General features: G+C 57.1%; 1 non-coding gene across 1 annotated transcript; it reads left to right on the top strand.

The window, feature by feature from the left end:
• The first annotated feature begins 3,355 nt into the window (after positions 1-3,355).
• On the top strand, positions 3,356-8,404 carry LOC104847171 (uncharacterized). The gene is made up of 2 exons (XR_010317845.1): positions 3,356-5,189; positions 5,845-8,404. It is a non-coding gene; the product is annotated as an uncharacterized LOC104847171 (transcript).
• Positions 8,405-9,041: the final 637 nt, after the last annotated feature.

Raw genomic sequence — 9,041 nt, forward strand, 5'->3', positions numbered from 1 at the left:
TGCACTCTTTGACCCACGGCCCCTCCACCATCTCCAGAGCACATCACTCCAGCTCTGTTTCCTTCAGCATGCTGCCCTCTATAGTCAAATGTCTCCCGCCTCCGTCGTGAAAGGATCAAGCAATTGCTTTTAGGGCCACCTGGATAATCCAAGGTCATCTCCCATCTCCAGATCCTTGCCTTAATCACATCTACAGAGTCGCTTTTATCATACAAGTTCACATTCACCGGGTTCCAAGGGTTAGGATGGAGGCGTCTGTGGAGGCCGTTACCCAGTTGACCAAGCCTTCCAACCATAGACGCCACCAAGAACCTGCCCTGGCCGCCTGCTAGGAGTCCATAGCCCCATGGGCAGGAGGACATACCTGGACACAGGTAGGCACAGCCCAGGAGTGCTTCGATGGGGCTGTGGAGGGAGGGCCTCACCCAGGGTGTGGCAGGGCAGAGTCTGGGGATGAGTAGGGGTCACCCAGCTAGAGGCTGGAGAAGAAAAGGGCAAAGGGAGCTGGCAAGTCCCAGGAACTCCAAGCATCTGGAATGCTGGAAAGGAGGGTGGTGGGAGTGGCTGGAGCGGATGCTGGCAGGCCTCCAGGGGAGGTGTGCAGGGTCTGGGTACAGGGTATGTACCACCACATCCTCCTGGGGCAAGGCCACTGGATGGGCACCGTGATCTGCTCCTGAATAAGGGAAAAGGGCTCCATGCACACAGGTTGGCCAGTGTCAGGATGAGAGGCACGTATTCAGGATCGTCGTCCAGGCATCGCGCAGGAGCATAGGTCCTGCAGATGACAGGTGACCAGTCACAGAGAAACCGGGTCTGAGTGAGGGCGCCGCCTGCACATAGCCCAGACATCAGCCTGTGCTCACTTGCCGTGTCCTGGAGCTCAAAGCCCAGAACTGTCATCATGTTTCCGTGTCACCTCCCCCAGCCCCAGGTGCCAAGCCACACAAAACCCTCCATGCAGGCGCCCAGCACGGGCTGGGCACAGAGCAGCGCCAGGCTCAGGCAGCCATGGGGGCAGAGAACAGAGTGGCATGCCCTGGTCCACTACAATGGCAGCCCCAAAAGCAGCAGGGTACCTACCGAAAACAGCGTCTATGGCAATTAGTTTTAAATTGCTGAATGATCTCTCACAGTTGGTGATGGAAACTACTCGTTGGCACCTCGCCCCTGCCAACCTCGGGGCCATACCAACCATACCCTAGAAACCCTGTGTGTTCCATCCCCAGCTCCTAGAACAGACCCCACCCACCCAATGCAGCCACCACATAGAGGCCTGTGGAATGGATTCAAAGCCCAGCCCACCCATGCCAGAGCCCCACCCCACCCCATTCCCACTCCTCCAACCAGAGTCCATCATGCCCTGCCACCAGCTCAGACCCACCCTGAACTGAATGTTGGGAGGTCCTGCCCAGAAGCTGGGGTGCCTGGATGGAGAGGGGCTGCTGGGTTGTCCCAGGCATAGGCAGCTCATTACAGGTAGCTGACCTGCAGTCTGCCCACCCACACCATTCACACTCCTTGGGAGAATCCTGGCCATCTGCTTCCAAAAGGTCAGTCACAGCCTCAAAATGGACAGGAAGAGACCTCTGTATGAGGACCCCCCTCCACTTGTTTTAGCTGCTCTTGAGTAAGCACTGACTGAGGACGGCTCCACGCACAACAAAGCAAAGGCTGCCCAGTCCTGCGCCATCCCCATGCTCAGCTGTGGACTGCACCATTGTGATCCACAGGGCTTTCACTGGCTGATTTTTTTAAAATCTCCAGGCCTTTCTTCTTGGTCTCTGTTAGTCTGGAAGCTTCCCTGAAACCTGTTCAGCATCATAGCAACACGAAAGCCTCCACTGACAGACAAGTGACGGCTGTGCTTGAGGCTCATTGGCTGGGAACTGAATCCAGGTCTCCTGCAAGGAAAGCAAGAATTCTACCACTGAACCAGAGGGATTTAGTTCCAGCTTACACCTCACTCAGCTTCTGAGAGTCCAGGGTGCTGGGAGACCTGTGACTGTAATAAATGTGGAGAAAGCCTGCATTCGCGTTTCCACCTCAGTCAACATAAAACCCATCCTAGAGAGAAGCAGCGTGATCCGAGTGGCAAACGTGGCAGGACCTCCAGTGCGCACGCAGCAGAGAACTCATCCTGGGAGAAGTCCTGTGAAGGAAACGCTTCGCGTCACCTCAGAGTTGGCAGGGAACGCAACCCTGTGAGGGAGGACAGGGAGCCTTGGCTGGCCCACACCCCAGCTCTGTGTCGGTGACACCTGCTCACACGGGAGAGGGGCCTCAGGGGCGCTGGGCCCGTCTCAGTGGCCGAGAATTCACCGGCAAGCGAGCCTTCGCGGGAAAGCAGGGCGAGCCAGTGCCATCAACGCCGCAGAAAGCACTCAGACTTTGCACACGGACGTCTTACAAGTGCAATGCGAGTGGACTTTAACTTCTAACTTAGAGAAATCCTGCGGCCAGAGGAGCCGTGGTCAAAGCGCGGGCCCAGGTCCGAGGCGGAGCAGGGGGCGGCCAGGGAGGAGCCGAGGGGGGCGGTCTCCAGCCGAAGTGGGAGGGCGGAGCAGGGAGCCCAGAAAACACCGGAGCGAAGTCCGAATTGACCGCCCCGCAGAGGCCTGGGAGGGAGACGCAGAGGGCCCTGCAGGTCCCGGAGCGCGCGACGCAAGGGGAAGGGGCCTGGGGAGAGTCGGCAGGGTGTCCACCGGGACCAACAGGAGTCCGCAGCCGGGACACGGACAGGACAGCCGGGGCCTCGCAGAGCGCCTGTCCCCGGGGCGGGGCTGCTCGGGGGCGGGGCCTGGCGGGCGTGGGGCGTGGTCGGATCGGGGCGGGGCCTGGCGGGACGTGGGGGCGTGGTCGGACCGGGGCGGGGCCTGACAGGCTGTGGAGTTGTGTCCGGATAGGGGCGGGGCCTGACGGAACGTGGGGCGTGGTCTGAGGGGGCCTGATGGGACGTGGGCGTGGTCGGAACGGGGGCGGGGTCTGCCGAGACCCGGCGTGGGGCGGGGTCGGGACCTGGGGATGGCTAGAGGCTTCATCCCAAGCCAAGCAGGAGTCGGGGCCCGCGACTGTTCAGCGGCGGAGCCTGATGGGATGCGGACGGGACGGGACATGGTCTTGGGAGCGTGCCAGCTGGGGGTGTGGCCTGCACGTGTCCCGGGCGGGGCTGGGTCATGCCTGATCAGGAGCTCGGGGGCGGGGCCCACAGGACGGGGGCGGAACCTTCCGGGGAGGGGCGGAGCCTCATGGGGCGGGACTTCCGCGGCGCACCACCGAGAGGCTCAGGCCTCCTGCTCCTAGAGCGGCGCCGGAAGGGGCGGGCCCCTCAGGCCGTAGGGGAGGCTGGGTGAGTCCGGCTGATCAGCGTCGGTTCTGCGGGGGGCCGAGGGGGCGTCTGGTTCCCCGTCTCACTTCTGGGCACCCTTTGGGGGCTGGAGCGGGTACGGCCGTGGTGCAGCGGGGCTCCGGCGAGGAGGCGCCCCTCTTGCGTCTCCGGGCTCCCCTTCCCGCCGTCCCAGTCCTCGTCCAGCCCTGGGCGGAAATGTGGCCTCGTGATGGGGGTCCTCGTTCCCTCTCACCGGCGAGGTGCTTGTAGGATCCGTGCCCACTGCTGTCTCTTTCGGGGCACAGAGGATCCTGATGGGCCGACCCCGAGGGCAGGTGCCCCCTCCTTCCAGTTTCACGTGGTGGGTGGAAAGCCGGGCTCTCGCGGAGGGGAGGGTGCGGTTAGCCAGGACGGAGCTGTGTGTCACCGAGTCGAGGCGTTCCCCGCCCCGGGGCCGAGGTCCCGAGGCCGCAGCTCTCCACGCGCGGGGGCGAGGTCCTGTCGTTGGAAGGGGGGCCCCGCGTGCTGGTCTTCAGAACCAGAGTGAGAGGCGGGCCCTGCCCCCGCCTGCTGTGAATGTATAAACACTGGTGTCTCGGACTTCGTGGCCTCACAGGCGGTTTGGGCACAAGTTTTGCGCTTAGATCGCAAGCCTATTAATGATGTGGTTCTCACTGAGACCAAGGGACCTGAAGGCAGTGGAGGAGGGGGTCTGAGAGAGGTTTGCAGGCGCCCCTGCTCCTGGTGGACCCTCAAAAGCCTAGTGTCACCTAACCCTAGAGGTAGAGGAGCCGGGCTAAAGGTGGCAGCAGAGGCACCTTTACACTAGTGTCTCCGAAGCACCAATACGTGCAGTCTCCAGCCAGGTAACTGAGTTTCAGGGATAAAGAGATGATCCTTGCCCTCAACAGCCCCAGCCTTACAGGAGTGGCATTCTGCATGGTGTCTCCCAGCCGAGGGGACACTGTTGCCAAGTGCAGTGAAGACCCCCCAGACCTCAGCAGCACATTCAGGTCTCAGTAGGTTCATGGGCCACCACCCTCCATTGAGCCGAGTCTGGACTTAGAGCCCTGTTGTTAGGTCTGGTGCCCAGAGAGCCCCATGCATATGGGGCCAAGAGCTTTAGTTGCTCTTGTATTGGTTCTTGGTTTTCATCTCAGGTTCTTAGTAAAGCTAGGCCCAACCTCAAACTCCAGTCTGGGTGCCTGGGGCTGTGACCACTCCCCTAGTTCTACCTGAGTTCCACTTGCCCAGCCAAGCTGCCTCCTATTCCTGTTCCTACACCCTCACCTCAGCCCAGGCGAGCTTCCCTCGTTTCCAGTTCTGCCTTCCCACCTGATGCTGAGAACCACCTGCCCCAGAAGCCACCTCCAGGTAGAGCCCTTGGATAGGATGGTCTAAATCTGAATCAAGTTTATTGTTATGGATTGAATTTTGTCCCCCCAAAATGTATGTCAACTTGGCTAGGTCATGATTCCCAGTGTTGTGTGATTGTTCACCATTTTGTTATCTGACGTGATTTTCCTAGGTGTTGTAAATCCTACCCATGTGATGTTAATGAGATGGGATAGGTGGTACTTATGTTAATGAGGCAAGACTCAATCTACAAGATTACTTTGTTTCTTGAGTTTGTCTCTTCTGAGATACACAGGAGAGAAGCAAGCAGAGAAATGGGGACCTCATACCACCGAGAAAGAAGAGCCAGGAGAATAGCACGTTCTTTGGACCCAGGGTCTCTGGGTTGAGACCCTTCTAGACTAGGGGAAGATTGATGACAAGGACCTTCTTCCAGAGCCAAAAGAGAAAGAAAGCCTTCCCCTGGAGCTGGGGCCCTGAATTCAGACTTCTAGCCTGCTTAACTGTGAGAAAATAAACGTTTGTTTGATAAAGCCAGCCGCTGATGGTATTTCTGTTACAGGAGCACTAGATGATAGATAACTAAGACACTTACCTAAACATTTCGTTTAGAAAGACCAGACTCTCATGTTCCCTATCAGATGGGTAGTCTGCACGGTCATCTTCCGTGCTACCTCCAAGTGTGAGTGAAAAGAGGAGAGGCCAAGTACCCCCTTTTGACTTAACAAGGAGAATTCAAAGTATTCACATCTTAAGACAGTCACTTGGAATGTTACTCGGGGCACCACATTTGTGGGTAAGACGGCCTGTCAAATCATGGACCTCGTGCTCAGCGTGGGTGGGGAGACCGCTCCCCTGGTGGAGGAGTAAATTCCTCCAAAAGAGCGGGCAGTGATGCCGAGGATCTGGGAGGGGGATAAGGGTCAGGGTCCTGGGAAGTCCAGTGTAAATGTGCATGTGTGTGCACACATGTGTACCCATGTATACACACATGTATACACACATACATGTACATACACACACCCTGCTCCTCTGTCCTGGCAACATAGCTTCTGGAGGACTCACAGCTGTATTGTTCTAGGCGCTTGTCTGTCCAGGTGTTTACGGCCTTGTTTCTGCCCACTAGCAGCAGGATCGATGGTGCTTTCTTTGTCTTGCAGATGTTTAGTTCCAGGGCTTCAGCTACAAACTCAAGGAGTGAGCTGGGTTAAAAGCCAGACGTTTCTAAAGAAGTCGTGTGTTTCTGAAGAAGTCGTGTTACAAAGAAAGACATTTGTAAGACCGAGGAACTTTGGCACGGCACCTCCCAGCAGAGCAGGGCAGCAGGTCCTTTACCTTCATTGGCTTCCTTGGGGTCCTTCCTCTCCTGGGAGCCAAGAAAGACGGAAGAGCCCACAGGCAAGATAAAGAAGATGCAGACTCTAAAGGAAAAAGCTGATGTGCCAAAGGACACACTTTTCAGAAGAGAAAGTGTCAGGGGAAAAAAGCCAAGTGAAAGCTGCACTCTGGCTGGAAAGCAGAGTGAGGAGCCAGGCCTGAGCCCGGAAGATGAGGAGCGCTTGTTTGATGCGTTTAACGTCTCCTTTAAGGATGACTTTGAGGGGGTCCCCATGTTCGTTCCTTTTCAGAGGAAGAAGCCCTACGGATGTGGCAAATGTGGGTACGTCTCCAGGCACGATACGGACCACATCCAGCACCAGTGTGTCCGCACCGGTGAGAAGCCCTTCCCGTGCAGCCAGTGCAGGAAGACCTTCTGGCACAGCTCAGACGTCACCAAGCACTGGCACGTGCACGGGGGAGAAGCCCTTCAGGTGTGACAAGCGCAGGAAGGCCTTTGCCTACAGCTTGTGCCTGATCGGACACCGGAAGTGCCACCTGCAGAAGAGGCACTGAGCAAGGGGCACAGCCAAGAGCCTAATGTTGATGCGAGTTAGGGTCTGTGCCAAGAAGCCTAGGAGGAGTGCCTCCACCCACAGCTCACTTCTCCTCCGCCATCCAGTTGGTACCAATACCAGTCCAGGTGAAATGCATGTCTGCAGGAGCATCACCCCTGTCAGACGTGAGGATACCTGAACGTGGCCGTGTCTGTGGGGTTGTCATGCCTGTCAGACGTGAGGATGCCTGCGTGTGGCAGAGACCTTCCTAGGGCTGTGAACCTGGGCCCTGGGGTGCAGTGTGAGCCCCTCCTGGCTGTGGCCATACTCTGGGTCCCTGGATGCTGCTCCTCGCTCAGCACTGGCTGAGTGGATGAACTGCTGCTCCTTGGAAGGTTCCAGAAGACCCAGAACATCCCAACAGCAGAAGCTTGTGGGACGAGCGTTCATGTCTCCTGCATCCGCCAGCGCTGGTGTGTGCTCCGTCCTCACGCCCCACCTGCACCTCCAAGCTTCTGCAGACTCGGCCCCTGGCGCTGCACCCAGCCCGCAGCCTGGTACCCATGATGCTGCACCCAGCCACAGCCTGGCACCCATGGTGCTGCCCCCAGCTTGCAGCCTGGCACCTGTGGTGCTGCCCCCAGCCCTCAGCCTGGCAGCATGTCCTGCCCCACAGTGCTCGTGGCTCCTGGGAGGCCTGTGACCCCATGCCAGACCACAGTGCTCCAGGTGTCTAGGGCTGGCTCAGGACTGCTGAGGTTGGTGCTCCAGCTCCCTCCTCTTTGGGGGCCGAGTCAGCTCATGACAGGGCAGATGGGGTTGGAACTAGTGATGTTTTACGTGACCACGTGATCACATACACGCTTTGGTCTCTGCATGTTTGACGTACTTCCCAGTTTCATGAGTTATGTTTTAATTACAGGAGCGTCCTGCCTGCTCCTGTTGCCCTGTGGTCTGGGGCCCACAGCTGAGCTCCCCAGCAGTGGCCACAGCCCACCCATCTGCTGTGCTCCCCTGCGGCCCCTCATCCCTGCTTCCTCTGGCAAGCACCAGCCTCAGCCTAATAACCACTCTTTTGCTTTAGTGGCCAGCTTTCCCCTAACAAAGGGCTTGGTAGTGGTCACGCTTCTTTCTCTAGAAGGTGCGTGTCCTCTTTTTCAGGTTGTTAGAGCAGACCACCCCCAAAACACAAAGTTCCTGCTGAAATGCACACAAGAAGGAGCTTTTAAAACTGACAAGGAAAACTCCCCCTTCCTGAGTTCAAAGGGGGAACAGAGATTAAGGGAAAAATCCCTCCAGAAGGAGAAAGGAAATCCAGCTGGCTGGAACCAGCACCCGTGGGCAAGCTCTTCCCACATTAGGGAGTAGGGCCTGTCATGGATTGAATTATGTCCCCCCAAAAATATGTGTCAACTTGCTTAGGCCGTGATTCCCAGTATTGTGTGGTTGTCCTCCATTTTGTGATTGTAATTTTATGTAGAGAGGATTAGGGTGGGATTATAACACCACCCTCACTCAGGTCACCTCCCTGATCCAAGGTAAAGGGAATTTCTCTGGGGTGTGGCAGGCACCACCTTTTATCTCTTAAGAGAGAAAAGGAAAGAGAAGCAAGCAGAGAGTTGGGGACCTCATACCACCAAGAAAGCAGCACCAGGAGCAGAGTGTGTCCTTTGGACATGGAGAAGCTTCTGTGCCTGAAAAGCTCCTCGTCCAGGGAGGGATTGAGGACAAGGACCTTCCTCCAGAGCCAACAGAGAAAGAAAGCCTTCTCTTGGAGCTGACACCCAGAATTTGGACTTGTAACCTACTAGACTGTGAGAAAATAAATTTCTCTTTCTTAAAGCCATCCACTTGTGGTATTATGGAAGCACTCGATGACTAAGACAGGGCCGAAGCCTCACGGCACTGCAGAGGGCCAACAGCGGGGGGGTTCCCTTGTTGGGGGACGCTGTCCCTGGAGGAGTAGTCAGGCTTGCAGCAGGAGATTGTACACAGGGAGGTGCCTGCGGGTCCACACGTTGGGAGGTCTGACCCTGGGGAAGCAATGAGGAAGTCCCCCAGGTGAAGAGCTAGAGCTGACCCTGGTTTAGTGGCGCAGTGGGGTGCCCCTGGGCACTTACTGGCGTAGATAAAGAAGTTGTAACTCTTGCCAGAGCGGGGCAGAGGCTGAGCCAAGGGCCAGAGAGGCGTGTCTGCAGGCACAGCTGAGAAAAACTGTCCTGATGGCAGAACTGTATCCTGAGCGTTCCTGAGGCTGAATTTTAACTGTCACTTCCCTAATAAACCCCATAATCGTGAGTATCACCTGTGAGTCCTGTGTAGCCATTGCAATGAATTACTGAGCCCAGCAGAGAAGTGGAGTGCCGTGGGAGGGATGGCAGGTGTTAGAATTGGTGAAAAAGATTGGAGAGGGCAGGCGTGTCCAACCTCCAAATCACAGGAATCAGCCTTGGGCCTTTGATGGTGAGAGTGGCTCCTGTCTC

This window comes from Loxodonta africana, chromosome 14, assembly GCF_030014295.1.
Source record: "Loxodonta africana isolate mLoxAfr1 chromosome 14, mLoxAfr1.hap2, whole genome shotgun sequence".
Classification (NCBI taxonomy): domain Eukaryota; kingdom Metazoa; phylum Chordata; class Mammalia; order Proboscidea; family Elephantidae; genus Loxodonta; species Loxodonta africana.